A 27,008-nucleotide genomic window follows, 5' to 3' on the forward strand; every position below is an offset into this window, starting at 1 on the left:
TGCCACTACACGGAGCACCAGGCAATTTCGCGGAGCTTCCCCAAGGAAACGATGAGACGCTCCTCCCGGCAAAAGCCAATGCACGCGTCAAGATGCACTGAGAAGAGACAGCATTTCATGAGCTCACCTGCCCGAATTTCCAGCAAAAAGACCTGAGGAACCGGGTCCCCCTTCTGCTTGTGCAAACCCACCTGTGGTGACCAGCTGGGATGACACAGTCACACAGTCACATCAATAACCCCGCTGTGCCTTGGGAAGTGTCCCCTAAGCCCTCATGAATTTTGGCAGAGATGACCAATTCTAAGATTCAATGGCATGGTTAGTATGTCTAAAAGGCAGAGATTTAGGGGCGCCTGGGGGGCTCAGTCGGTTAAGCACCCAACTCTTGATTTCGGGTCATGATCTCACCGTGCGTGAGATCGAGCCCTGCTTCCGGCTCTGTGCTGACAGTGCAGAGCCTGCTTGGGATTCTCCGTCCACCCCTCTCTCTGCCCCTCCCCTGCTTGTGCTCTCTCTCTCAGAGTAAATAAATAAACTTTAAAAAAAATATTAAAAATTAAAAAAAAGAACATACCCACGCCTTCCTTTGTAATGGTCTTGACAGGTTTTTAAAGGAACAAATACACGCAGCAGGCACACGGTTAAACCTCCTTCCTCACCAATTCCCGGCCCCCCCCCCCACCAGAGGCAATGCCAATCCTACACTCACTCTTTTTTTAAAAAAAGATTTTATTTTGGGGCGCCTGGGTGGCTCAGTCGGTTGAGCGTCCGACTTCAGCTCAGGTCACGATCTCGCGGTCCGTGAGTTCGAGCCCCGCGTCGGGCTCTGGGCTGATGGCTCACAGCCTGGAGCCTGCTTCCGGTTCTGTGTCTCCCTCTCTCTCTGCCCCTCCCCCGTTCATGCTCTGTCTCTCTCTGTCTCAAAATAAATAAATGTTAAAAAAAAATTTTTTTTTAATAAAAAAATGAAAAAAAAAAGATTTTATTTTTAAGTGGTCTCTACAACCAACATGGGGCTCGAACTCATGACCCTGAGATCAAGAGTCTCACGCTCTGCCGACTGAGCCAGCCAGGCGCCCCTGTGCTCGTTTCCACGGCACGTAATGACTGGAGGCGCCGGGAGAGCTTCTGCCCTAGGTGCGGTAGAGATGTCCTGTAGCGTCGGCATTATTCGCGGCTTGCTGTAAACGTGCCATGGGATTTGTTCAGATTCAAACTGGAGGCCACTTGTTGCCACTGTTCCCTAGAGTTCGCTGAGAGTCCGCCTCTGAGGGAGTACAAGGAGAAACCCCTGTCCAGAGCAGAGTGGCGGGGAAGGAAGGCCCCACTGTACCCCGCGTGGCCACCCTCATAGCCAGCAGAGAGGGGAGGGATGCCTGGTGGCCCTGAGTCAGCAGGAGCGGCTCCTCGCAGGGCAGGGCCGGCCAGGAGCCATTCAGGAGCGGGCCTGAACGCTTACTGGCCAATAGTGGAGGACGGGGATAGAAGCTTCCAGAACACCGGCAGGCAGACTAGAGAGGAAAAGAACACAGAGAATCAAGGCAAAGCCATGCAGGGGAAACGGGCAGAATGCACCACAACAATGCAGCCTCAACTGGAAGCTGGAAGTAAGACCCCTCCTCGTGGTGGGGGGTGGGGGGGGTAGGGAAAGTGACCTTGCAGCCTTTGCCAAAAGAGGGCAGAAAAAGATGACCCAGGAATAAACAGATCCATGCAGGAGGAGGTAGGAATGGAAGCAGCGAACATCAGAATCCATAAACTGGCAGAACGGTGCGAGTCCCGTAAAAATCACAGCCCACAATGAAAACGTAACACAGAGCAATAATCGAAAGGCAACTTAGAGCAAATGGAACCCAACAGACATTCTTTGGCCCCAAAAGCAAGAGGCTTAGTTGGTGACAGTTTTTTCTAATGTTTATTTTTGAGATAGCACCAGCGGGGGAGGGGCACAGAGAGCGCAAGGGACAGCACATCAGAATCAGAAGCGGGCTCTGTGCTGACAGCAGCGAGCCCGATGCCAAGGCTCGAACTCCCGAACCAGGAGCTCATGACCTGAGCCGAAGCCGGATGCTCAACCAACTGAGCCACTCAGGTGCCCCTCGCTGGTGACATTTTAAACTGCCACAACCATAAGGTGGGCAAGAACAAGTCCGTCTCCTCATTTGGGGACAAAAAAAAAAAAAAAAAAAGGAAAAGAAAGAAAAGGAACAAAAATTTTTGAAAACATAACAATAAAATGGGCAATACTCAGCCTTTCAGCAGATTCTTCCAGCAAAAGGCAATGGCCTACTGGCGATGTAGCTATGCTGTCAATAGAACACAAAACCCACACCGTGTCGGGCACAACAGGACACCCAGGACCACCCAGCATCGCCTTCCGCTGAAGAAAGTGTTTTACCCCTGTGATGGGAGACAGCGGGCACGGAGATTGAAGTGGGTTAATTAATTGAAATGGGTTCCATTTCCCCTCGGCCACTCACCAGCAGCGTGACTCTGGCCAAGGCTCTACTCTGTGCCTCAGTTTCACAGCTATCAAATGAGAATAAAATCATATTTACGCCCCAGAGTGCTGGGACAATTAAGTGGGTCACTCTGTGTTCCAGAGTCGAACCCAGTTCTGAAAATGTAGCCAGTACTTAATAAATCAAAGACAGCAGGGGCACCTGGATGGCTCAGTCGGTTGAGCGTCCGACTTTGGCTGAGGTCATGATCTCACGGTCCATGGGTTGGGATTCTGTGTCTCCTTTCTCTCTCTCTCTCTCCCCCTCTGTCTCTCAAAGATAAATAAACATCAAACAAAATTTAAAACAACAAAGGAATAAATAAATAAATCAAAGATAGTATCTGAGGAAGGAACCGAACAGGACCCAAATATATTATGAAGATGTAATTCGACAAAGGTCACGTAAAGCTGGGTTAGGTAGGAAGACCACCGGGTCCGCCAGATATTCCAAATCAAATTGAATCCGGGCTCTGTGATCTGTTGCCATCCACATCCCCCACGTCCCCAGGATGGCATCGGGGATGAACTCGACCCGGAGATCTAGTGCCTGCCTCACCCCCCAGGCAGCCCAGACGCTGAGCTGAAAGTATTTCAGGGACTCTAGCTTCACCAGCCAAAGGGGTCTGGAATCGTGGCCCACGTACCTGGTGTCCAGAGGGCCAGAGAAGAGTGTTCAACGCATACAAATGACCTGTCCCAAGATGTGACGTCTCTTCCCTCTCCCCTTCTTCCTCCTCTCCCAGTTCATCTCAAGCCTACTTCACTACCTGGCCTCCCAGTTCCTTAACACTATGGCCTTTAGTCCTCCACATTAGTTAAAACGATGGTGCATGAGATCTTCTAGCCAACCTACGAGCATCACTTTTCTGAGATTCTAGCTAATGGGGGTAGCTCCGGAGGCCCTGCACGACGTATCAGCTGAATCTATTATGTTTCAATCTACATTGCCTGACACCGTTTACAGGACCAGAATTTATTACCGGCTTTATGGCTTCATAAATTAGCCAGTCAAGCTATTGTCCCATCTCAGAGTGCTGTTTTAGCCAGGAATTTATAGTATTCTGGCTTAAAGTAGCATCATTGCTATCACTTTCCAGTACTGGGAGCATTAATTTTATCCTGAGGTATAATTCATCATGGTTATTATGAGAATACCAACATAAACAAAAGAGGAAGAAAAATATGTAGGTTATGGTCTAATGGCCAGGATCAATCCCCAAAGGAAAGGGGACACTTGGTAAAGTTTGCAGTCTTTGGATGAGTCTTGAACGTGTGTAGTGTGATTCCAACTCACAAAGCTTGACACGCTTGAATGGGAAAACACCCAGTGAACAGCCCGTTGAAAATCCACGGAACGCCGGCCAAGCAAAAGTGCTCTACTCCGTCAGAGTATCTGGGCTGTGTTCCCTCTGTAAATCAGCATTTTAAGTGTTAGATAAAGAGAATCCATAAATCAGTACTATATTCCCTCAACGTGACCTGGTGTCTTCACAAAGGATCTTCTGCTATTTAGCTCTTTCGTCTGGTCTGGTTTTATGTGGTCAGTTGTGGGCTTGGTTTGGTGTAGGGGGTGGAGAGACTGTGCAGCGTCGAAGCTACAATTCGTTCTTTTGTTCCTGCTCTTTACTCCGAGGACTAAAACCAGTGCCAATTCATCTGTCCTGCCCGTGGGCTCTAGCCAAACGGACCTCTAGCTTATAGCTACAAAACTCCAACGAGCTCCACGGCTCTGAGGTCACTCTGTCTGCAGAAGGAACGCTATCGTGACTTGAAAAGGACCAAAGACAGAGAACACTGGTTTTATTCATTTTAAAATACAGGTTCCACTGTCTCGTGGGTAAGGAACTGGTTTTTAATAAATTAGAAAACAGATATTCTAAACCCTTAAAATGTTCCCGTCATCAAGACGTTAAGGATGCCACAAGCAAATGACATTATCAATGACATCATTGTAGAGAAAACGCATGGATTTTGGAGACAAATGGGCAGGGTCAAATGTGGACTCCACCATCCAGGTTCACCCAAGGACAGGCCTTTCTGTCCACCGCCCGGGGCTAAGTCAATTTTCCCATTGCAGCGTTTGGGGTAGGGGGGCATCGGTCTGGTAAATCTGGTCCTGAAACAACAGCCCTAAAGAGCTTGGAAAGTGGAATCCATTTGGAAGCTACTTACACACACTCACCAAACACAGACTTGTTTGGTTAGAAGGACGTTAGACATACTGCAATACACTTCACCCCTGGCACCGCAAGAAGAAGTTGGGGAGGATGTGGAGGATTTCCACAATTTGTTAAGAGAGCACAGACTACGGGAGGAACAGGTTTAAAGATGCCCATTCGGTGTCCAAGTGAAAGGCTAAGTCAACAGTTGGACATAGGCTTTCGAGAGCGGGCGTAGTTAGGGATGGAGACACGGGGAGTCATCAGCACATGGGTAGTATTGGAAGACATGGGCTGGATGAGGTCCCTTGAAGTAACAGACGAACTCCCGTATGTGATAAATGGATTGTGGCAGATTACCGTGGACTCCTGTTCCAACTCTTAGCTCCCTCTCTCCTGTAATAGGATACGGCAGCTCGATGCACTGCCTTGTGGTCTTACGGCATGCTCTTGCCTTCTAGCGGCCAAAGTATATGTGCCTCCCCCTTAGCTTTGAGCTTGGCCACATGCCTCACTTTGACCAATAAATGCAGGCAAAAGTGAGCGTGCGCCAGTCCCAGGTGGCAACTTTAAGAGGAATGACACGTTTCTGCTTGCCCTCAAGTTTCCTCCCACTGCCACTTCCTCTGTTCTTCTAAGGCACTGAGGTTTTTTTAGAGCTGTTTGTCACTGCAGCAAAAGCTGACTGATACATAAATGAAACCAGTCCCCCCACAGATACATCCAAAAAGCAACATTAGCCTACCTCAAAGACAGTAGGCCCCTGAACCCAAGACAGTTCCAGGTGGCCGTGCAAGGTTCAGCCCAAGGTAAGACTGAATTGGTTCAAGTTTACCACCGGAACTTCCAGACTTTGCTTAGGTGTTCTCCACCCCACTCCACATGAGTGCCCTTCCAAGTGAGAATCTGCTCTGAAGAGGAATTCTGACATGACGTGAGCCATTGTGGTAGCTCAGTCCAACAGATTTACAAGATCAATGAGCCAGCAGAGCTGTTCACAAAGGTGAGCACAGAACAATCTTGGCCTTTGGTGCGCTGACATCCAGCCTACACACGGAGTGCGTAAGCCTGGGAAGCGACAGAGGGCAGACGCGGCCTTCAACCCCCATTTAAGCAAGAGGCTGTTCTGGAAAGAGCCTCTGGGACTCTGGCTCGCCCCCGGACTGCCCAGGTGCCGGACCGCAAGGAAGAGAGGTGGGCGCATCCCGGAGGACACCCCTCGGAGGCTACACCAGGATGCACCTGCCACAGGCCATCAGCTCAGTGGGGGCATGGGATACATCCTCGTTTTAGCCAAACTCTGGGCTTTTCACTCTCCACCATTAACTGCAACTCACCAACTAGCATTCCTCTTTGCATCCTGAGCCGGATCAACAGAGGACATCGAAAGCGGGCTGACAACGAGGAAAATGAGGCTCAGCCAATCCCGAGCTTTTAAAAGGCTTCCTGGGACTCCTTCCGTATCACACAGCTAACAGACATATACACGCACAGGTGTGGTGCACACCCATGAAATGAACAGGAAGGAAATGAAAACAAACGTTAATTTCTCACACAGTGCAGACTGGATTAAAACGTAGCAGCCACACGTAAGACTTTTGTAAATTACCTCTGAGAAGTTCGTCGTGAGCAAAATAAGAATTCACCCGCCAGGTAGTGTTTGAGGGTTCTGTCACATGACAACGGCACGTTCAACAATATGAGCCCGTGCAACAGGGCTCTCACGTGTCTGAGCTTGTTTTCCACATAACCGTCGCAGAGAATCAAAGTCCTAGACTTCGGATGCTCCCCCCTTCAGAAATGAAGTGCCTATGTGGCTTTGCGCTAGAGGCAATCATAGGACTAAGGCATAGAATTTCACCTGCCTGGGAGGAACTGAACTCGAGTCTGTGCATTTGAACTCCCTGCCTCCAACACACAAGCATTATTCCCTAAGTTAACGGTGCGGCTCTAACACTCAGCCACGGGATCTCTTAAAGGAGATCTCTAACTGTATCCTTGGTAATACTCACAATTCACTCACTCACAATTCAAGTGAGTCATTTCTTCCCAAGCAAATTTTTTACAATAACTTTTTAAAGCTCTCAGAGTCGTAGTAATCACATATCAAATAAAAACATTCTTGAGATGTTTGTCATTGTGACTAGTGAAACTATTTATTAAAGCATCTCAGGTTTCTTTATCCTTCAGGCTGTATTTGAAGCCTTGGAAAAAAAAGTTCCAAGAGGAGCCAACAATGTGACTTGGAGGTCCCCACTCCTACCTTCTGGGTCATCTCTGGCCATCCCACTGCCCGTCCTACGGTGCAGCCCCGGTGCACCACTGGCTGTCTCCGGAATGCGCCTAGCACTCCAGCCGCGCGCTTTGCATGCACTTCTTGGAATCCGCCTCCGTGCTCGTTCCAGATAATTCTGATTTGCCCTTTACAACCAATGCACATAGCAGCCCCTCTGGGAAGCCATCCCTGATGCCTGGAAGGTCTTGGTGAAACACCCCTTCTGTGGCTCCTCCTGGAGCACCTGTCCACCTCCGTCCCAGTGCGGAGCTGGGAGCAGAGCTCAGCTAGACGGCTTTGAATCTCAGCTCCCCCACTCACAAGCTGTGTGCCCTCAGGCGATTCCTCACCTCTTCTGTCTCTCACTTGCTCCATCTGCAAAGTGCCCATAAGAGCACCCGCGGGATAAAACTGTGGCAACTATTCGACATTTTAAGAAATGTAAAGCACTGAGAGTAATACTTTTGAAACACGGCAGGTGTTGACATGAGTCATTTTCATCAGAGCCCTTACCACAACATCTTAGAGGCTGCCTCCCCTACTCCATTGTGAGCACCCTAAAGAGAGAATGTCTTCATATGCTCATATCCCCAACAGTCAGCAAATATTCTGGCACGTGGAAAACATATTTTGAGAATGATGAATGAACAAATGAATGAATGAAATAAAAATATAGATATTCATGTATAGTCACATCACGTTCCCATTACACTGCCCCCAAAAGACAATGTGGTATCATAACTGCTCAAAGAGGATGTACCATATTTCTCACATCAACCCACCTGCTTCCTTTGAGAATTTTGGTTAGAACAGAAATAAACTCGATGCATACCTTATGGCTTGAAACTGTTGCTTTGGAAGAGAAAGGCATTCTCCAGGGGCGCCTGGGTGGCGCAGTCGGTTAAGTGTCCGACTTCAGCCAGGTCACGATCTCGCGGTCCGTGAGTTCAAGCCCCGCGTCAGGCTCTGGGCTGATGGCTCGGAGCCTGGAGCCTGTTTCTGATTCTGTGTCTCCCTCTCTCTCTGCCCCTCCCCCGTTCATGCTCTGTCTCTCTCTGTCCCAAAAATAAATAAACATTGAAAAAAAAATTTTTTTAAAGAAAGAGAAAGGCATTCTCCAAAAGTGCTGACTTATTTCATCCAGGATACTCATTTTCAGCACTACAAGCTTATGAAGGCAGAATGAAAAATTGAGAAATATATAAATTTCTCTCTTAGAGGCAAAGGTCTAAAAAAACACAGTGATTCGGTCTGCTTGTATCATTCGTTTTTAAGAGTTGCTTATCTTTTATTTTATTTCATTTTTTAATGTTTATTTTTGAGAGAGAGGGAGGGAGAGGGAGAGAGAAAGAACGAGCAGGGGAAGGGCAGAGAGAGAGAGAGGGAGACACAGAATCCGAAGCAGGCTCCAGGCTCTGAGCTGTCAGCACAGAGCCCGACGCGGGCTTGAACTCATGAACCTCGAGATCACGACTTGAGCCGAAGTTGGACGCTCAACCAACAGAACCACACAGGCGCCCCAAGAGCTGCTAATCTTTTAAATACTACCCTCATGGCCTCCCCTTACACTCATCACCGTGTTCTCTGGGAAAGACATCAAAACATCCTGTTAGAAAGCAGGTCAAGGGGCGCCTGGGTGGCGCAGTCGGTTAAGCGTCCGACTTCAGCCAGGTCACGATCTCGCGGTCCGGGAGTTCGAGCCCCGCGTCAGGCTCTGGGCTGATGGCTCAGAGCCTGGAGCCTGTTTCCGATTCTGTGTCTCCCTCTCTCTCTGCCCCTCGCCCGTTCATGCTCTGTCTCTCTCTGTCCCAAAAATAAATAAACGTTGAAAAAAAAAAAAATTAAAAAAAAAAAAAAAAAAAAAGAAAGCAGGTCAAGGTGCCATATGAGGAGACTAAAGCAGTGAGCATGGGCTGGCTCAAACAGCAGAAGGCAAAGCACGTCCTTGAACTTGAGCACAGGGCGAGGCACTGCTTCCAAGAAGCCGAAAGGAAAAACAGAGGTCCTGGGTCAGGCTGATTTTGGAGAGCTGGCTTTGGGATCCAGGTTCTGTTGGTTTTCATATCGACACTCGACTTTTGACTACGTCTACAATAAAAGCACTGCTCCCACGCCAGCTGCTTCGTGGAAAGCAGAGTATTTATGTACTTGTTAATTCGTACTGTTAGCATTATGGTGCTGACTACTTAGAATAATCTTCGATAAACTCATTGAGGCAGCCCCAAAAAGCCCATTATAATAAGAAAAATAGTTGAAGCTCATTTGAATAAATGTGTTGACTGACTGCTTTCTGAGCCCCTCTGACCCCAATCTCCTCTGTAGCAGTGGGGCTCAAAGTCTGGTCTGCACACCAGTGCCCAGTCCCAGAACGTTCACTCCTCATCCACGATGAGGGAAGTATACAAAGCAAGAAGGGTCTGGAAACTGGACATCACTGTGCCACCAAATGCGTGTTCGGTGGACTCGTTCCTCTGAACACAGCATAGACCAGTTCAGAAGTCACATCATGAACCAATCTGGTCATGCACTGGGAGGGCCCCATCATAATGTATGACATTTACGGTCAGTGTGTTAAGTATAAGCCAAAAGTGTATTTAAAAAATGAGAAAAAGTAAACACATAGTTATTTTTATATCTTGCTATTTTTTACATGTTTTTTTAAGTTTTATCATCCCTTTCTAAATTTACAGTTTAATGTTACAACTAAATAAGGGAAGTAAAGTGTGCATTATTTATTTATAACCCTAATTTATTGATGGCCCCTTTTTGGCCAAGAGAAAACACCTTTTTCTAAATGCAGCAATCACAGTAAACCACATGACAACAAAGGAGCTGATTTTGAAGACAGTAAGACCAGGACATTTTGTATTTGTTTTACTTGGAAGTATGATCCCTCATACAACTGAAATCAGTTTTGTAGCCATAATTGACGACAAACTGTTACAAACACTGCATGCCATTTGAAAAGATACATTGGCAAACGAAACAATGAAACAGTGAAAAACATAAGCAGTATTTTACACACAAAACAGTTTTAAAATCTCAAAAAAATATTTGCAACAAATAGCATTAATAGAAAAGCAACAGAAGCGATGTTCAAATTTCATATTAAAAAAAAAAACTATTGGGGACCTGGGTGGCTCACTTGGTTAAGTGTCTGACTTCGGCTCAGGTCATGATCTCGTGGTTTCGTGGGTTCAAGCCCTGCATCAGGCTCTGTTCTGGCAGTGTGGAGCCTGCTTGGGATTCTGTGTCTGTCTGTCTTTCTGTCTCACTCTCTCTTTCTCTCTCTCTAAAAATAAATAAACTTAAAAATTTTTTTTTTAGGGGCACCTGGGTGGCTCAGTCGGTTGAGCATCCAACTTTGGCTCAGGTCATGATCTCATGGTTCCTGAGTTCGAGCCCTATGTTGGGCTCTGTGCTGACAGCTCGGAACCTGGAGCCTGTTTGGATTCTGTGTCTCCCTCCCTCTTTGCCCCTCCCTCGCTTGTGCTCTGTCTCTCTCTCAAAATAAATACACATTTAATAAAAAAACTTTTTTAACTATTGTTTTTGAAGGCTTCTTGTGAAGCAGTACAAAAACAAACAAACAAACAAAAAAAAAACATAAAATTGCCCAGACGTTAATGTAAACGTGCATCAAAAAAGTCTGCTTGGAAACGCTGGGTGAATCTGTGACCCAAAACAAGGGTCGATCAAGTCCCACTTCCCAATAACATGATAACACAGCGCTTTCCAATAAGAGCTGCTGGCAGAGCCTTAATGCAGGGGTGGAGCACGGAACAGCCACGCCGCTAGGGTGCCTGTGCCCGAACTGCACTCAGCAACCTGCTTCCTGCTTCCTGCCACAGGGAAAACAATGCCCGCTGAGCAACACGCCTGGCGACACAGCACACGAAAGCTAACGCATTCCATTCGGTACTTCTGTCTTTATCCCCTGTGATACTGTGGAAGATGAGTACACCTGAACTCTTAGTGTTTCTTTCTCTAAGACACCGGGGGTTTTTTCCAGCTTTTTAAAGATGTGAATAAGCAGTCAGGCTTGCTCATCTCTCTGACCTCCTCAGTATTTTTAAATATTGTAATCCTCCTAGGCAGGGAGGAGAGGTAGTGCCTTTTCAACGTATATCTTTCTGTCATGATGCATAGTAGAGTCTGGAAATACATAAAACAAGATAATGACAGAGGCTAACTCCAAGGAAAGTTACAGGGAGGTTTTTTTTTTCCCCCTTCCTTTTGCTTCTCTGTATTTATCATTTTTTCTACACTGAATTGCACTCGTGTCATAAAGAAACAAAAGACCACAGAGTCAATAAAAGGGTTGCATGAGGTCAGCCTTTTAGAAACAATTCTCGAGAGCTTTGCCCGTCGAGGGGACCACGTGAGCCGCCAATTACGGACGAGCCCCGTACACTACCCGGAACCACAAACTCGACGCTGTGAATGTGATGACCTCATGGCTGAGGAAGGGGTCAATTAAAGCACGCGACGTCCCTGACCGGTAGCCACCTGCACGCCCACAGCTACCAAACCAAGCGAAGAGTTAGAGCACTCATCTGGAGGCGTGTCTATCACAGGACAGCTGTGGACACGGCAGAGTCAACCATGCCAATCTGGCAACTCAAAGAACCTGGCCGCTCCCTTCCTGTGGACGTGGGGGGCCCTCACAGGGGGTTCATAGCACCTCACTGCCCATCCCCACTTCCACCTAGTCTCCTACCTCTTCCCTCCACCTGCTTCAGGCTCTCAAAATGACACCTGTCGTGCTCCACAGTCAACCAGGCTAGGCGAGCATTTTTACGCATTGTGTATAAATGATCACTGTTTGTGATACCTGCATAATTAACTTTTTTCTCTTTTATCAAGAGATACAGAAAGCAGCAACACACAGCTCTTGTTTATAAATGTCATCCAAAGTATCCCCTTCCCCCAAACTCTCCTAAACTATTGTTATTGTTCTCATTACTATTACCATTAATGCTAAGAGGGGACCTGTTTTTAGGTAGATAACTTCACAGTTTGATAGTGAAGTTTCCCATGCTTAGCACACAGTTCACAGCATCCCACAGCCCCTGGACAAGAGTATCTAAGGTTGGGGCGCCTGGGTGGTTCAGTCTGTTGAGATCTGACTTCAGCTCAGGTCATGATCTCACGGTTGGGGAGTTCGGGCTCCCCATCGGGCTCTGCGCTGTCAGCGGGGAACCCACTTCAGATCCTCTGTCCCCCTGTCTGTCTGTACCTCCCTTTCTTGTGCTCTCTCTCTCAAAAATAAATAAACATGTTTTTTAAAAGAGTATCTAAGGCTTACAGATGACTGTTTGTAGAGCTCTCTAGTTGGAGGCGGTGAGATGTAAATTCCTGCATGAGAAGGTAGTAGTCCTAAGTCCCTCCGTCTCTGCTCAGCCTCCAAGCAGGTAACCTGAGGCAAATCACTGCTCTCTCTGCACCTGGCCCAGAGGCAATCTTAGCCGGCTTCAAGAATTGGGACACTACGTCTCCATGACCTTCCCCCACCCAAGGGGTTCTCGTTACGACCAGAGCAACAGGGCAATGTGCGGTTATGATTCATTTTACGTTTAAATGACAGCAGAAAACTTGCTTTAAAAAATAATAATGGTAGCTTTTAAAAGCAAGCAATCTAATTTAAAAATGGGCAACAGGCTTGAACAGGCATTTCTCCCAAGCAGATATACAGATGGCCAACAAGCACGGGAAAAGACCTTCAACATCGCTGATCATCTGGGAAATGCAAATCAAAACCACGATGAGATATAGCTTCATATCCCTTAGGATGGCTACTATCAAAGTAACAGAAAATAACAAGTGTTGGTGAGAATGTGAAAAAATCGGAACACTTAGGCATTACTGGTAGGAATGTTAAAATGATACAGGCACCATAAAAGGGTGTGTGGCAACTCCTCAAAAAGTGGCATTACCAAACGATCCAGCGATCCCACTTCTACACAAAAGAGCTGAAAGCAGAGAATCAAACAGATACCTATACATCAATGCTCACTATTCACAACAGGTGAAGGGTGGCAACAACCCAAATGTCCACCAGTAGATGAACGGACAAACAAAATGAGGTACAGACGTGAAATGGCATGTTATTCAGGCTAAAAAGGAATGAAATTCTGATACGTGCTACACCACAGTGGACCTTAAAGACGTTCTGCTAAGTGAAATAAGCCAGACACAAAAAGACTGCTCCAACTCCAGCCATCACATCAACAATCCAGCAGGTAGGACGGACAAAGGAAAGCAGAGTGCACACCATTTGAAGATTCTACCTGGAAGTCCACTCTTCCCTTTAGGGATACTTCCTGGAAGTTGCACATGGCCCTTCCGCTCATATTTTATTGCCAGATCAGAGTCACGTAGCTGCCCTCGGCTGCAAAGGAAACTGGGAAATATGGTCTTTGTTCTTGGAGAACATGCAGGCGTTCTGTTCCCCAGGAGGAAGGGAAGAAGGAGTACTGACAGACAGCAAGCCAGCTTTGCACACGTGAAAATCATCTTGAAAATGTTTTCTGGCACCAAGCTGTAAATCTTCAAGGTTTCCTAGGATTGCGTGCAGAAAGGAGGAGCTTTAAGAAACAGCTGTGACCAAGTGAGTACTTGCTTCATTGATAAGCTGGCTTTGTAAGAAATAAAGGATCCAGGGATGTGCAATACAAAGATAGCCATTCACCATAAACCTCCCCACAGGAAGCAGGACAGGCAGCTGAATTGAGAAGCATGGCAAAGAAAAAAAAAGAAGAAGAAGAAAGGAAACGAAGAAAATTTAGAAACAAAAAAAAACAAAAAAAGCCCCAAGAAGATGAAGGAAGGTAAAGGGTGCCTCACCCCATCCATTTCATAGAAGATGAAACACCGTAAAAAAAAAAAAAAAAAAAAAAGTCCGGCTGCATTCAGCTCTGGCAGAGACTAGGAAGACCCACCAGCACGCTCCTCGTGGTTTAGGTGGGAAATAAACGTTCTCTTTATCCCGGGCATCCTCCTCCCCCAACTCTGTGCGTATCCTGCCCTCAAGAACAAAGATTCGGCACCTTCGAAACACACCGTTCCCTACACCGTGCTTCCCAACCAGGTGGTCTTTGCTTGAACGTCTCACAGACCGAGCACACGGATTCACAGAGTCTTACAGTCAAGAGAGAGAATGGGAGTGTCTATGAGTCATAGAAAATTTGGTTTAAAAAAAAATGGCATCAGGAAGAATCAGTAACACTAAACGCCCACATGTCTCGTCTCTTTAAAGCACACTGGGGGAAATTTTGCTTTTAGTGGTAACTTAACATTCTGTTGCTGCTATATGTCATTTGCAGCAGAGAGAAAATAACTAAGAGCCTGGGAAGACTTTTATAGCCTTCCCATCCTTTTTAAGAGATGGCGTGGTCCCAATTTTGACCTCCTTTTTACTACTTTCCTTTCCTTTGGACCAAATCCAGGTAATCCTGGTAATACTAGAACAACTCGGTGTTACTGCATATGCACACCTGATCCCGTGCCTTTTCCACCCCCTACTCTGGCAAAGGTCTGTGCAGACAGGCAAAAAGCCCCCGTACTCCTGTCCTGACCTCCTGGTAGCCATGGCCCTCATCCCAGCTCCGCCCCCCTGGCAAGTCAGGAAGCACTTCAGACCTGGCGTCTGCAAACAAAATCCCATAGACAGTTCTAGAGGGTATGCTTTGCTGGGGAAACCCAGCCTAAACGGCTTCTGTTCGATTCATCACTCCACCATCGCCACGCTACAGAAGTCATCTCTCAAGTTCCAAAACGCGTTCAACCCTCCCTTATTTTTCGCATTTATTGTGCCTCTCCTATTACAGCCTCATCTCAAAGACAATCCCACATTCCAGTTTATCCAAGGCAGTTCTAGTTCAGTCTGCTGTCATTAGAAATACTGTGTCTTCTTCCAGTCCAAGGTTGGAAGAAAAATCACACGGACACACAATGAATCTCCCAAGCGTGTCCGGAACCTCGGTGGTAACAGGGGACACTCTGTCCCGGTCACCTTTCCATTCTCCACCTGCATATGGCAGCTGACCCGGACAGGTACACGGTCCGTACTTGTTGAAAGGGGGAAAGGAGAGACGGGAGAAGGAGGGAGGGAGAGAAGGAATAGAAAGAAGGGATCTCTCCTACTTCCCTTGCTCAGACTTCAGTCATGAGTCCATATAAGGAAGAAGATTTGAATAAAATGACTTGAAGGGACAGCATTCTCCCACACCAAACGTGTGCCCCCACGGGAAGGGGCGGAACGCAGGGGTTACAAAGCAAGACGCTGCGGATTCAAACTCTGGTTCCATCACGTACACGCTGTATGACTTTGAACGAACTGACTGATCTTTCTTCGCCTAAACTTGCTTATCCACACAATGGATGTGGGAGAAGTGCTCCACACACAATGTGACCAACATGTATATGAACAAGATTATCAATATCACTAGTTATCAGAAAAGCGCAATTGAAAAACACAACGAAATACCGCCTCACGCCCATTAGGATGGCAAAAAAAAAAAAAAACACAAAACACAAAAAACAAAAAACAAAACAAAAACAAAAACAAGAAGTAGCATGTGTTGACCAGGGTGCAGAAAAACTGGAACCCTTGTGTACGATTGGTGGGACAGTAAAATGGTAGAACCATTATTAAAAAACAGTATGGAGGGGCGCCTGGGTGGCGCAGTCGGTTAAGCGTCCGACTTCAGCCAGGTCACGATCTCGCGGTCCGTGAGTTCGAGCCCCGCGTCGGGCTCTGGGCTGATGGCTCAGAGCCTGGAGCCTGTTTCCGATTCTGTGTCTCCCTCTCTCTCTGCCCCTCCCCCGTTCATGCTCTGTCTCTCTCTGGCCCAAAAATAAATAAACGTTGAAAAAAAAAAAAACAGTATGGAGGCTCCTCATAAAATTAAACATAGAATTACCATGTTATCCAGCAATTCCACTGCTGGGTATACACCCAAAAGAATTGACAGAGAGTCTTGAAAAAGATATTTGTACACCCATATCCCACATTCAGAGCAACATTATTCACAACAGCCAAGAGATGTAAGCTAGCCAAGGTTCCATCAACACATGAATGAATAGAGAAAATGTGGTCTGTGCAGCCGGTAGAATAGTACGCAGCCTTCAAAAGGAAAGAGATTTTGTCTCCTGCTACAACACGGAAGACACGATGCTAAGCGAAATGAGCCAGTCACTGAAGAACAAATATGGCGCGGCTCCACTGATTAAGAGGGCAACTAAACCCGTGAAATTCATGGAGCCACAAATATAATGGTGGTGACCAAGGGCCGTGGAGGGAGGAGAGGGGAGCTGCTGTTGAGTGGGGACAGAGCTTCAGATCTTCAAGATGAGGAAGTTCTGGAGACATGCTTTACAACAACGTGAATACACTTAACACTACTAAGCCAGACGCTGAAAAGTTGATGAGGATGGTCCATTTTCTGTGTTTTCTACCACAATAAAACATAATCACAAAAACGTGCCTTCCCGTGGACTGCTGTATGGATTCAATTGGTTCACATGTGGAAATCCCGGAACGCTGGCAGACACAGAGTAACGGTTACGTGAATGTCATCCCTACCGGTGCCTTGTCCTTTGTTCCACACTGCATCAACGCGTAGAAATCATTTTAGGTTTGATGTTTTTTATCTGCTCGTTGGTTGGTTTTGTTTATTTCGTTCTTTTTCTCGTCTCAATTTTCGATCTCACGTATGGCTCTCTAAAGTCAAATCGTGCTAGAAGCTTTCCTCGCTCTACTTCTAAATTATTATGAGGGGTCGGGGCAGCTGGGTGGCTCAGTCGGTTAAGCATCCGACTTCAGCTCAGGTCATGATCTCACGGGGTTCAAGCCCCGCGTCGGCCTCTGTGCTGTCAGTCCTGCTTCAGATTCTGTGTCTCCCTCTCTCTCTCTGCCCCTCCCTCACTCACGCTCTGTCTCCACCAAAAAATGAATAAAGGTTAAAAAAAAATTTTAATTATTATGAAGCGTCGACTATATTCAAATAAAAAGAAAAGTTGTCATTTCCCGCCACTAGGCCTGAAAGGCATGGGTATTCACATACCCAAATCATTGAAAGTTCATTTAATTAAAATATGTGGCATATACTTATTTAAAAATACCACTAGGACATTCTTGGGGCCAAGAAAACACATGAAGGTTTTCAAGGGCAGTGTGATGGGGATGTCCTGAAGCTAACATAGTCAGAGGAGGCACAGAGCCGACATCACAAAATAGAATGGTCCCAGATTTCCTAGGGACTATTCTGGTCGTGACTCTCCAAGAACACTGATAGAAAAAAAACATATGTCCATACAAATAAATCAATATATGATAGCTCTAAAAAAAACATAGTGTGTGAAATAAGGTTAAAAAAAAGAAAACTAGCTGTGTTTTGTCTGCAAAAGGGACGTTGAAGGAAATAGTCTCCTGAAATATACGAATGTCTGTCAAGTATTCATTCATTCACTTGTTCAGTTTTGAAATTACTTGATAAATATTCATTGAAAGATTTCTAGGAACCAGGCAGTGTGTCAGGGGTTAACCACGCCAATCGTGAGCAAAACCAGCCTCCTTATTGTGTTATTCTAGAAGGTACAATACACAATGAAGGAGACCGTCTGAGGTCAGTCTAAGGAAGCACCTGTTGACAAACATTTTTTTTTTTTTTTTAGGTGGAAAGGACCATAAAAGGATGAGGGGATGAGCTCCCTGCCCTGGGTCTATGCAGGGAGAGACAATATGAGCATTAAGAATGCCAAGAAGAAACTAGGTTCTAATTATCTGGTGTAGATAACCATCTACCTCAGGGCACCTGGGTGGCTCAGTCGGTTGAGCATCTGACTTCAGCCCAGGTCGTGATCTCACAGTTTGTGAGTCTGAGCCTTGCATTGGGTAAAGCGTCCAGCTTCGGCTCAGGTCATGATCTCACAGTTCATGTGTTCAAGCCCCACATCAGGCTCTGCGCTGGCCGTGTGGAGCCTGCTTCGGATTCTCTGTCTCTGCCCCTACCCTGCTGGCACTCTCTCTCAAAAATAAATAAACATTTTAAAAAACACACACACTGAGTGGAGTGAATGCCTCTCCATGCAGAGTGATTTGGGGATATAATATTTAGAGAAGCTGCATTACCTATTTTAGCAGCCACCCGAGCAAAGACCTAAAATGATACAGACCTTATGAAATCGGGAACATTTATTTTATCAAAAATAGCCAGCTCCCTTTGCATGGATGCGTACCCATGATCCTTAATTAGAATCTCAGTTTTATTACAATAGCATAGCATTTCATCTAGAGGTCGTATCCCTCGCTCAGAAACTTTGCTCCGGCTTTGAAAAATATCACAAAAATAACTGCTAAAGAAAACCGGAAGCAACAAAGAGGCCCTTCAATAGGTGAACGGACGGATAAGCTGCAGTCTATCCACACTATGGAAATTATTTGGCAGTAAAAGAAATAAGCTATCAAACCCCAGAAAGATATGGAGGAAACCGAAATTCCTATCACTAAGGGAAAGAAGCCAGTGTGAAAAGGCTCCGTACTGTCTGATCCCAGCTCTAGGGCATTCTGGAAAAGGCAAAACCACAGAGACAGTGACAGGCTCAGTGTCTGCTGTGGGTTCAGGGATAGGAAGGGGGGGATGAAGAGGTATAACACAGGGGATTTTCAGGGCTGTGAAACTGTTCAGTAGGAACAGTCATGGTGGATACATGGTATTTCCCATTGGTCCAAACCCACAGAATATGCAACACAGAGTAAACCCTAATGTAAACTATGGACTTTAGTTGATAATAATGTATTGATACAATGACGATGAATGAACCACCCTTGAAAAAAAAAAAGAATCCTGGGGCGCCTGGGTGGCTCAGTCAGTTGAGCATCCGACTTCGGCTCAGGTCATGATCTCGCAGTTCGTGAGTTCGAGCCCCGCGTTGGGCTCCGCGCTGACAGCTAGGAGCCTGGAGCCTGCTTTGGATTCTGTGTCTCCCTCTCTCTCTGCCCTTCACTCATTCACATTCTGTCTCTCTCAAAACTACATAAACTTTAAAAAAATTTTGAAAAGAATCTATATTGAGCTGGCAAAAAAAAAAAAAAATCAGTAGCTACGTAGATATATAAATAGTAAATAATTAAATAAATGAAAACAATCAGGAGGAAATTTCACAGGCATGTCTACCTTTGTGGCCAAAAAAAAAAAAAAAAAAAAAAAAATTCTCCTACCCAAAACCCGAAAACTGTTGCAAAGGAATTCAGTGTGATATTTTCAAAGCATAATCGAGTATAAAATATAACCTGATGACAGACCACCGTGCAATCACCTTTCCATGTTTCAGTAAGGTTGGCAACAGACGTGAAAGCCGTGCTGTGGGCGTTCGGGGTCACGTGATGGCGATTCCCTCTGGCTGTCACCACGTGTGTTCAAACACGGTTGACCCCAACGTGACTCAGGTTGGAATGAGATGCTGGGCGAGGGCCCCCCTTTGCCAGTCACCTGTCCTGCCATATCGGACAACTGACTTTTACAGGTGTCTATTTTCTCATGCAAGAAACGAACGGAATAGAGCAGCTAGCGGTTTTCACGCTGGTCCCCAATGGCAGAGGGGGTCTGGGGACAGTGGGGAGGTGGGGTAGGGCAGGGCCAGAGTGCACGGGCCAGAGTGCACGGGCTTCCGCCAAAAGAAGTGTCCTCTATTGGCGGGGGCACTTATTTATTGGGCTTTTATGTACGATTTAGTTGAACGAAGGTCTCCTCAAGCTAAGTAATTCTTTTTTTTTTTTTTTTCAAGAGACATCTGGTTCCTTTTCCCTGAAGGTATTTGCTCAAGCCAAGGAATGAAGCACCTGTGAGTAAGAAGCAGATGAAAGCTGGAAATATAAAAACTTGAGGGAACCTTTTTTTCATTTCCAAGGGGATTATCGAGGCAGGAATGTACTCTGGCTCCCGTAGGCCCAGCCAGTATCTGATCTCCCACCTTGGCCACTGCTGCATTTCTGCAGGGCGTCATCCAGAGTTCCTCTCCAGGTCCAACCGCCTCGTGGGGAGTAAGAGTCCGATCTGGGTGACTGGGGCCCCGTGTCTGGAGGGGCGGGTGGGCACTGTCTGGGGAACCTCCCTGCTACAAAGGAAGCCAATGTTTACTCAAGGCCAGTTATTAGGTAAGAAGACAAACTATCAAAAAGCAAAGAGGCAAATACCCACTATGTTTACAGATAAGAAGCATGGACTCTTAAGTTCTAAGAGCCCTAAACGAGGGCAAAAAGATGTCGTGGAATACTACACAATGGGAGGTGCATCTGGGATCCAAAGCTGGCCCTCCCCGTGATGATCTACGCTTTTGTTTACAATTTTTTAATGTTTACTTATTTTTGAGAGAGAGAGAGACAGAGCATGGGCAGGGGAGAGGCAGAGAGAGAGGGAGACACGGAATCCGAAGCAGGTTCCAGGCTCCGAGCTGTCAGCGCAGAGCCCAACGCGGGGCTCGAACTCACAAACCGCGAGACTGTGACCTGAGCCGAAGCTGGACGCTCAACCGACTAAGCCACCCGGGCGCCCCCAGTGATGACGTATTCTAAGTGAAGATCTAAGCCAAGACCCTTCGGTTCGGTCACCAGCTTCTCTTTGTTTGCTGGTTGCCGTATATTTCGAATTCCTTACCTTCCCGGACTTTACAAGGAGCCAAGACCCAGGACAACAGAGTGCCGGGAAGCAACCAGTTCATCCGGAGCCTGATGGCACGAGCCTCCTAAGGGTCTTCCCCCTCCCTCCCTTCCACAGCCCCAAGCGATCACTGAACACACCGTCCCGCCCGGAGAGGACACGCCAGCCCTCCAGGGAAGTGGAGGGCAGTCTGATGTGTAAGCACATAGAAAAACGACCGCAGCACGCAAATCCCAGTTAGTAAGTCTGGGAAAGGACAAAATGTAACCACAGCACATCCTCTGGCTCCCCTCTAACGTTTATATCATTACAATAACGCTAGACGTGGACATGAACTTAGCGGACATTTTTGCCTCACTACACTGTGAGGACAGCGGAACGGAGAAGGGAGGGAGGGGCGTGAACCCAATCCCCATCTTCTTTAACAGAAAACTGATCCTGGCCAAACTGAAAACTCGAGAAGGAGTGCCACGAGCCCAGAAATTAGAAATATGGAGGTGAATGACAAAGAACAGCCAAGAACAGCTAAGGAATGGTCGAGGGCAGAGAACTAGCATTTTACGTTACAAGCCCAGATGTACCATTTAACTTTATGCATATGTATTCCTTCGAGGAAAAAAAAAAAATAGCAATTAAAGTAGAAAAGTGATGACATACATAGAGGACCTTCAGAGTGAATACACTCAACACCGGACAGGCTTGCGGGAGATTTCTACAGACGGGTTAGGAGCCCAGAGAGGCACAGGCCTGGGGTCCTGCAGCACTCACTGCCACTTGCTGGTGGCCAGGGCTGTGGCACCTGCCCCGCGGTCGGACCAAAGCTCCATGGGGAGAAAGAGGCACCAAATACATTCTTCTTCATTATCTTAGGAATGTGCTCATCTGTTTATTTAGGTCATGTGACAACACCAAAGAACTAAGCAAAAGCCAACGAGCCTGGTGTGCTTATGTGGTGTGGTAAGACCTCTTCCCCAAGTCCACGTGCAAATTCTCGTCATCCCTCGCCTTTCAGAAGCCTTAAGGCTTAAAGTGTAAAACAGTTTATAAAGAAAAAAGTTCTGAATGATAAGCCGCCCGCATATATCAAAAGATAGATGAAGATACATACCCGGACCACATTATTCCACTTTCTTCTTTTCTTAATTTTTTTAATGATTATTTATTTTTGAGAGACATAGAGAGCGAGTGTGGGAGAGAGGCAGACAGAGAGGAAGACAGAGAATCCGAAGCAGGCTCCAGGCTAGCAGTGCAAAGCCCAACATGGGGCTCAAACTCACGAACGGTGAGATCATGACCTGAGTCGAAGCCAGCTGCTCAACAGACGGAGCCACCCAGCCCCACACAATTCCACTTTCAAGAACATATTCTAGACTTTGGCAAACTGTGCAGCATGAGTCCCGACCCCTACGCCTCACTCCCAGGGGAGCCTGATTTCATTCCTCTGTGATGGGACCCGGGCATCCGTATCCTGCAGCCAAGACGCAGAACTTTTGGATTCTAATAAAGAAAACAGAAAACAACCTAAATACTCAACAGAGAGGACTAACTAAATCCATCATGATAGGACCATACAACGGAATCCTAAACAGGCTTAAAATAACGTGGCAGAAATAAGATATCTCATGAAACATGTTTACCGACATGGACAGATATTTACAATGTGTTCCTCAGTAAAATAAAAACACGTTATATAAACTGTGTATGTGATATGATCCACTTTGGGGAAAAGAATATGTATAAAAGAATTCTGGAATTAAATGCATCACTGTCAGTAGCCATAATGTCTGAGTGTGGAAAGATTTAAATATTTTTGTCTGTATGTTCTAATATTTCCACAACAGACAAAGTATTACGGATACCACCTTCTCAAGTTCAAAAATGCCCGGACATAATACCTCTTGTAAGGTTCAAACATTCTAACACTGTTCATATAGATTTCAGCTCACACCCACCCAATAAAAACACACATCTGGTCACCCCCACTGTCGCCAGCCTCTCTCCAGGGCACTCTGCTGCCTGCCAAGCTTCCAGGGTAGACGAACAGCTCGTGGGTTTCAACTTTGTAGGTAACAAAGTATGGCTGCCTCAAACCCAAAATATCCTTGAAGCCTTGTTACGCCCACTGAGCTTCTCAATGCACCTTTTTCCAAGCCTGAGGGTCGAGAAGGGAGCACCATGGAGCTGGGACCGTGAGAGAGGCCATGAGGAAGTCACATCCCAATGCCTCCCACCCCAGCCCCGCTGAACCATTCGGCATCCCTGGTGGAAGGTGTTGGCCCACTGGACGGGGAGGGTGGGAAGAAAGCACTGGTTCTACCAGACATTCGGAACCTGTATGCACTTTCCCAGGAAGCTTCCAACATGAGGAAGGGGCCAAGTCTCGGACCCCTGGGAGGGCACGGAGCCTCCCGTTCTTGGCAAACATGGCCGGGGCTCCACTGGCCTCATCACTCTCTTTAACCCCCTGATGCCCCACTCCTTCCTCGGAGCCCCTTCTCGGATCCCTCGTGTCAAAACGAAACAAAACGAACCAAGTAAACTGCAGAGTTGATCTCCAGAAGCTTTTGAAACTTAAGATAAAAGCCATCAGGGAATGATGGACCAGAGGCCAAAAACTCAAGGAAAAGCCTTAACACGTGGCCGGGTTTGAACAGTCCACTTCCCAGGTCCCGCCTCTCGACAGCTCATAGCAATCAGGCAGGACACTGGCACAGGCAGGAAATCTAAAATTAGGTTTTACTACCTATAATGGAGGATTTATGGAATGGTGTAATGAGCAGTCTCGGGATGAAAACCCAAAGTGGGGGAACAGACACATCTTTGTGGATATACCGACTACGCCCACACGCGCCCCGTGAACCTCACCTACAGTGGCCAAGGTGCAGGTCTGCAGGGCGACCGAGTGAGGACGCAATCCTTCCTTGTTCTAAGCTTGACGCGCGTCACAGCCAACAGCAGGGTCCGCGGTCCCTGGTGCTTTTGTTTAAGAGGGAGGTGCTTTCTTAAGAGAAGCGGTCCTGACACCACACCAGGAATCCAGGCGTTCTGAGGAACAAAAGAACCCATTCGATTCAGTCCTCTCCTGAAATATCCCAAACCACAGGAACAACCCTCAAAAGGTCAAAAGAAGATGGGACTCGACCACAATGTATCAGTGAGTGGTGCCACGGCACCTGTGTGTCCCCATTTTCAGTGCTGGCAAGATCATTTGAGGACCCCCCCCCAAGTACCATTTTGGGGCAACGTAAAGAAAAATGAACCAGTGTGTTTATGTCAATGCCACGTGTTCAGAGAGTTTTCAAGTAAATGTGACGAAAGAACCAAGGGCTTGAGTCTGTGTTGGCTGGTGACGGGGTCAGGGTGACAAATTCCAGCCCCTGCAGCAGGTGAGAGCTCACGGAAACCGCTCATGGGTAGGGGTGTGGAAAGAAGGCTAGGACGGCTGGGAACTGGCATGAGCACGCCCGGTCCCTTTCTGAGCCCCACCCCTGCTCCATGCAGCAAACGTAGGCGGGCTTGGACATCCTCCCTACAGGGGTCTCCAGCCACACTCCCTCCCCACTCCGGGTGGTACCCCTGGACCCAGAGTGGAGTCCGATATGCCAGCCTGACTCAGGGCCAAGCCAGGAAGAGAGGTAAAAAAGGAGGGACCGTCATCGGCTTTCTTTTCCAGTGAAAACTGTGGCTCCAGCTAACAGGTGGCCTTCTGCAAATCAGTGTGACAATATTCCTACTGAGCAGAAGAGCTGCTTGAAAAGACGGTTCCATTTACTACAACACACAACAAGATGGGGAGACAACTTCGCTTTTAAAAATCTTATTTTCTGGGGCACCTGGGTGGTGCAGTCGGTTGAGCGTCCGACTTCAGCCAGGTCACGATCTCTCGGTCCGGGAGTTCGAGCCCCGCGTCCGGCTCTGTGCTGATGGCTCGGAGCCTGGAGCCTGTTTCCGATTCTGTGTCTCCCTCTCTCTCTGCCCCTCCCCCGTTCACGCTCTGTCTCTCTCTGTCCCAAAAATAAATAAACGTTAAAAAAGTTTAAAAAAAAAATCTTATTTTCTTAAAGCGGATTTCGGCTTTCCACGATAAAAGCACTTTTCCTAGGTCCCAGTTGTGAAGGCTGGTATTTATTTAGGTGTGGTTTCTTAGCATACTGGAACCTTCCCATACTCTGACTGCAGGTGCCTGGGTCTACAGAAATCGCTTACAAGGACAACAGCACAGACCAGTCTTTTTCCACCTGAGTAATTAGCAGGAGAGTAAAATCCAGGCCACCTGGGGTCCTCCTCAGACTTCTCTGAATGTGGTCTAGGAAGAGACAATTTAACCTTAATTCTAGGCTCTGATGATGAGGTTATTTTAATACAGCGTTATTGTAACATACGTAGCGTAATGTAATATGCATACGTGTAACCTACATAATACAGTATGTGTGTGTGTACGTCATATATGTAAGAGCTTACATTTATGATACGGTTTTGGAGGGAAAATGCCATACAAAAATCACACTGAATAAGAGAGCCAAGCTGTGAAACAAGTCTGCAACGGTCTCGGAAGGCCAAACGGTGTTAGATATTTCCTCTTTCTGGATACAGGTGCAGATGCAGTTGGTGCCAGCATTGACCCTGGTTCATGAGGAACATCAATGTTTTCTAAACGCCTGTCTTGTTTTACAATCAAAAGTCCCCATTACCAAGTTCAAAGAGAATTCCCCAGAAAGAGCACAGCAAAGTATCGGCTATAGTCACAGAAGATCGGATATACAGCCCATAATATAAGTGAGTTTCACGTAAGCGTTTAGACACACATTGTGGTCTGTCATCCACCCCAAAATTATTACCATCCACTCTGAGGACCAAAAAAGCAGATAACGATGTGATTTTACCACCCTGGCATCCACTGCGTGTGGAGGCATAGTGTGAAGAGGTATTTTTAGTGATTTTTAAGGGCAAGCATTCATAAACTCCCAAGTCTGTGCTCCATGTGACTATGACATAGCTCTTGGTCATTCTGCTGCTGTCAAAATTAAGACTGCGGATCACCGCTGACTCAAACTAACCTCTGTCTGTAAGACATTAAAAAGGGGCCATTTGGAAAGAAGAAGAGGGGAAAGTTTCACGAGAGCGAGCTTTCCTAAGTAGCCGGTACTCGCTAGGAGTCAAGCATCTCTTAAAGCGCAGACAAACCAGACCAGAAGAATCCACGAGAACGTACCTTTTACATTCCAGATACGGAGCCCAGACGGCCCGGGGGGAGGGGCAGAGGGAGCCGCTGGGTTCCACAGGGCAGCTCCCGGGAGATGCTCACAGAACCACTGGGATCTCCTGCCTCAGATGGAAGGCAGCTCCCTCGTGACGTTCCAGAAGGAAGTATACCAGCCGAAAGTACCAGAACGCCTCCTATGCCTTGAGCCGGAGGTAAGCATTTAAACAAAACGCCTCATCTGTGCGCCTCTGGCACTCGCAGCAACATCCGTTTTCTCGCTGGGCCCTTCCAGAAGGTCAGGGACTGTGTCGCACAGCCTTCCCCGGGCGCAAGAGGGTTATTTGCGGGGCTGCTTCTGGGGAGGAGAAGCTCAATGCGACGTGACAGTCTTCCCGAGCCGGGCTGGTTTCACAACACACATTTTCTCCCTTCCTAACAGTCTGGCTGGTCCCTCGTGTCCTTTTTCCTATTTTCGGGATGGTTGGGTCACTTCTAGTAACTGAGCTCGAGCGGGGCTGTGAGCCCCGGGCGTGGGCGGGCCCTTCCGACTCTGGTCTGCCTCACGGGACACTCACCCTCCGACTCTGAGTCAGTTGCCTTTTCATGGAAATACTATTCAATGATCATTTTCATAAAAATCTGTGCTGGCTCAGTTTTGTTTCTCTTGACGCTGGCCCAAGTGTTTTTCTCTTCTGATTGATTTTTGGGTGAAACTCAGCATGTCTCTTTTGGTTGTTTATTCTCTAATATATTTCCATCTTAACTGGAGGGGAGACATGAGCGTCAGTGGGATCCAGCTGTACCAGATCGGCCACACAGCCTGCAGTTGTACGTCCAAGGGGATGGGGGGGAGGCTGTCTGCAGAAGCCAGAGGGCTGCTCCTGTCCAGACCCAGAAGTAAAGGCAGGGGCTACCGCGCAAGGGGCCACCGGCCTCTGGGGTCTTGTGTTGCAGCTGGGGTGCTCCGGCAGCCCGTCGGGTCTTGTCCACCCTAAGTCTGATAAGCATCCTAGCACCTTCTTGCAAGCAGAAGGAATGTGTGGTCTCCGAGTCTGTGTGTTTAACGGAGTCCTCTGAGAGAAGCAGCGGGAGCTCTTGGGAGGGTTTTGCTTTACCACTGTCCGTTTTCAGGCCACGCTCTGGGGCAGATGCCCTCCCTTCTCTTAAACAGAATCTTTTTCAAAGCTAAGCATGGGGGGAGGGCGCC

At 47.2% G+C, this 27,008-nt stretch overlaps 1 protein-coding gene across 4 annotated transcripts in view; it reads right to left on the reverse strand.

The window, feature by feature from the left end:
- ERG (ETS transcription factor ERG) overlaps positions 1-26,187 on the reverse strand; it is a 252,833-nt gene extending 226,646 nt beyond the window's left edge. For 2 of the 4 annotated variants that reach the window (XM_032594789.1, XM_030328898.1), the window contains exons 1-2: positions 25,811-26,185; positions 23,464-23,643 (exon numbers count right to left, since the gene is read on the reverse strand). The gene's annotated coding sequence lies outside the window, so the exon portion shown is untranslated. Of the gene's footprint in view, positions 1-23,463; positions 23,644-25,810 lie in introns of all 4 variants that reach the window. The other 2 variants (XM_032594790.1, XM_030328900.1) reach the window with 2 other exon arrangements.
- Between the last annotated feature and the right edge of the window lie 821 nt (positions 26,188-27,008).

This window comes from Lynx canadensis, chromosome C2 (genome assembly GCF_007474595.2).
Source record: "Lynx canadensis isolate LIC74 chromosome C2, mLynCan4.pri.v2, whole genome shotgun sequence".
Taxonomy (NCBI): Eukaryota; Metazoa; Chordata; class Mammalia; order Carnivora; family Felidae; genus Lynx; species Lynx canadensis.